Source organism: Mandrillus leucophaeus, unplaced genomic scaffold, assembly GCF_000951045.1.
Source record: "Mandrillus leucophaeus isolate KB7577 unplaced genomic scaffold, Mleu.le_1.0 Scaffold297, whole genome shotgun sequence".
In the NCBI taxonomy this organism is placed as follows: domain Eukaryota; kingdom Metazoa; phylum Chordata; class Mammalia; order Primates; family Cercopithecidae; genus Mandrillus; species Mandrillus leucophaeus.
Window position 1 is genome coordinate 1,400,475 of NW_012103109.1, and position 3,747 is coordinate 1,404,221.

Genomic DNA, 3,747 nt, shown 5'->3' on the forward strand with positions numbered 1-3,747 from the left:
AAAGACACTTTTTCAAAGAAGGTGGTATTTACAGATTCCAGGAATAGGACATGATATCTTTGGGGCCACCATTCAACTCACTACATTGCATAATTTCCTTTACATGAAATTCTAGAAGGAATAAGACTAATCTGCTGTAACAAAAGGCAGTGGTTGCCTGGGGCCAAGGAGGTGGAGGTGACTGACTGCAAAATGGCATGAGGGAACTTTCTGGTGGGATGGAAGTCCTCTATGTTATGATGGTGGTGATGGTTCCATGACTATGTAAGTTTATCAACACTCATCAAACCGTACCCTTACAATGGGTGTATTTTGTTATACACAAATAGAATTCATTTTAAAAGAAAGCAAAAAAATGTAGATTTGGGGGATCAACCTTGGAAAGTCCCATTTGGCAAGTCCAGGGTGCATTTTAAATAAACAGTCCAGGTGTGAGAGGTGGTCCTGGAACCTCACTAGAGAAAGAGTGCTCTGGAAGTTGGAGAAAGGGCCGATCACACCCTGTTGCCTTCCCTTTGGTTCCACAAATACCCAAGTGCCAGGTGCAGAGCTGGGGATGTCCTGCAATGAAGTCCTGCTCACTGTAAGTTCAGGATGTTGAAAGACACATGCCCATAAGTCACACCAGCCCAAGGCAGCTATGACAAGAACTGACAGGTATAGAATCACAGAGGAAGGTGAATTTTGACCCAGAGACTGGCAACAGCTCTCTGGATGGGACAGCATTTGAGCTGGACCCTGATGATGGAGCAGGATTTTGACACGTGGAAAGGTCAATACCAGCTGCCTCCTGTTCACGTCCCCTTGGTCCTCCCCGAGTCCTCTGTCCTCCCCTTGTTCCTCCCCATCTGAGTCAAGCTCGTTTAGGATGGCCTCTCTCCAGGCATTCTTCCCTGCCTCCTGTCTTTCTGTCTTTTGCCCAAGCTGGGCCATGTGCCAGCCATGCCAGTCCCTTCCCTAGATTCTTCATCAGCAAAGCCCCAACAGCAAGACTTGGCCTTCAATAAGGCATCCTGGGGAGGCTCCTTCTGCAGATAACCAGCCTGGTTGTCCCCTTCTCTTGACTATTCCATCCCCGGATCCCAATCCACAGCTCCAGACAGACATACAAATTCCAAGGCTCAACCTCTTTGACCTGACTCCTTGGTCTCTTCTGTGTCTTTTCTGACTCTGGTTTCTCTTAAACTTCTATGGGCTTTCCAGGTAGTCCCTGCCCTGCACAGTAGAGGCACACTGTTGGTGGTTAGGCCTTCTACCTATGACCTGGCTCCTCAGCCCCACCTCCATTCCCCATCCCTGGCTCTTCCTAGGCCATTGCTACTCAACTCCTGTACACTCACAAGGATGGACCCAGGTCAAGGCCCCAGGGCCTCTCTGGACCAAAAATGAAGCAATTTAAACCTTCTCAGACTCTGGTCCCAGCACAAGTCCCTGGATTTAGTCCTATGTGCCTTGCATAAGACAGACAACTTAGAATCTCATAGTTTTTTCTTCTCCAACTCCCAATAAGTAGCCCTACCTCTCCCTCCTTTGCTGAGTGAGGAAGTGTAGATTTCCCAGAGCTATTTACAAGCCACGACCATGATGCTGAGCCCTGTGTACTCCAGGAATGCCTCTGGGTTTCTTTGTTCTCACAATGAGATTCTCCATTCTTTGCCTATATCCATCCTCATGAAGTGAAGAGAGCTCCACATTGATTAGATGGGCAGTTATGCCTGTACAGGGTCCCAAGATGTGAAGTTTGCAGCCTGCAGGCCCACAACCACCTCTTCGTGATGCCTCCGCCTTTTGGAGAGCTTGGTAGTCTCCAATATCTGGTCCCAGGAGACAAGGAATAAAGCTGGGAAGAGGAATGGGGCCTTCTGAGGAGCTAACAATCCTAGGACTGGGAGGAAACCTCACCCTGGCAAGCTCCCTGAACCCACTACCTTAACTGAAAGATTTCGAACTAGAATATGTCTTAAGCCTTGGTGTGGAACAGTCACAGGAAGGAGGCTACCCTTCTCTCTTTGCCTAGACTGTGGGCAAACTGGGCACTAAATGGGGTTCCACCAAAGGTCCAGGACCCCCATCATGGTGTGGGTCAGCCAGGCCTCACAGTACACCACTGTGACCCTCACATACACTGGGAACATTCGGACCCCTAAAAAAGGGAACCCAGTGACTGAAATAGCCAAGTGGACGCCAAAGCTTATTCCACCACTGGGAAACTGACTAGAGATAGTAATTGAGGCTGTTCACAATATTTCAGCTTTTCACTCACATGACACATAGGATTGCACTTTTCCTTCCACATTAGTTGGATGGAGTCATATGGCTTGTTCTAGCCAATGAGTTCTAACTGGAAGTGTCATGTGGCATCTCTGGGCTGGAGCATTTAATTGCTGATGCATGAGCATCCAGAGTTCTCTTTCCCTCTGCCATGGAAACCAGCACTGTTCCAGATAGTGGCTGCCCCAGTCAGCCTGTGCTGGAGTGAAGATGCTGTTGACCTGGTGCAAAGTTCCCAGACTCTTCTCTTGGCCATGAGTACGGGAAAGAATGACATCTTTGTTATTTCAAGTCACTGAGATTTGGGAGCTGTTATTACTGCAGCATAACCCAGCCTGTCCTCACTGGAATATGAGTCAAAGGCCAACCAGAGCTGCACGCATTCAGTATCACCCGATTCCAGGGACCCCCTCTAACCTTATTTCCCTATCATCTACTTCTAACTTTGGGTCCAAGCCACTGCCTCAGTCCTAACACAACAAAAGAGAAAGGTGCCTCAGAAGCTGACCCAGCATGGACTCCACATGGATGATGTTCTCTGAGCCTAAGATGCCAGCTCTTCGGGATTCAGTGGATTCCAGCGGCGGTCAGGGTGAGGGTTAGACTGCTATAGGAGGCAAAGCCCAGCTTGTCCATGGAGTCCCAGGAGTTGAGCTGTGACACAGGAACTGGTGCCTGACATCAGACTCCAAAGTACTAGTGTGTCCAGAATTGGTGGGTTCTTGGTCTCACTGACTTCAAGAATGAAGCCGTGGACCCTCGTGGTGAGTGTTACAGTTCTTAAAGATAGTATGTCCAGAGTTTGTTCCTTCAGACTTTCAGATGCGTCTGGAGCTTCTTCCTTCTGGTGGGTTCGTGGTCTCGCTGGCTTCAGAAGGGAAGCTGCAGACCTTCGCAGTGAGTGTTAGAGATCTTAAAGGCAGCATGGACCCAAAGAGTGAGCAGCAGCAAGACTTATTGTAAAGAGCGAAAGAATAAAGCTTTCACAGAGTGGAACTGGGAAATAAAGCTTCCACAGTGTGGAATAAAGCTTCCACAGTGTGAAACTGGACTCTACGGGGTTGCCAGTGGCTGGCTCCGGCAGCCTGCTTTTATTCCCTTATCTGACCCTTCCCACATCCTGCTGATTGGTCCATTTTACAGAGAGTTGATTGGTCCATTTTGACAGGGTGCTGAATCGTACGTCTGCAATCCTTTAGCTAGACACAGAGTGCTAAACCTCAAAGTTCTCCAAGTCCGCACTAGGTTAGCTAGACACAGAGTGTATTTACAAACCCTGAGCTAGACACAGAGTGCTGACTGGTGTGTTTACAATCCCTTAGCTAGACATAAAAGTTCTCCAAGTCCCCACTAGACTCAGGAGCCTAGCTGGCTTCACCTAGTGGATCCCGCACTGGGGCCGCGGGCGGAGCTGCCTGCCAGTCTCGCTCCGTCCACCCATACTCCTCAGCCCCTGGGCGGCTGATGGGACCGAGC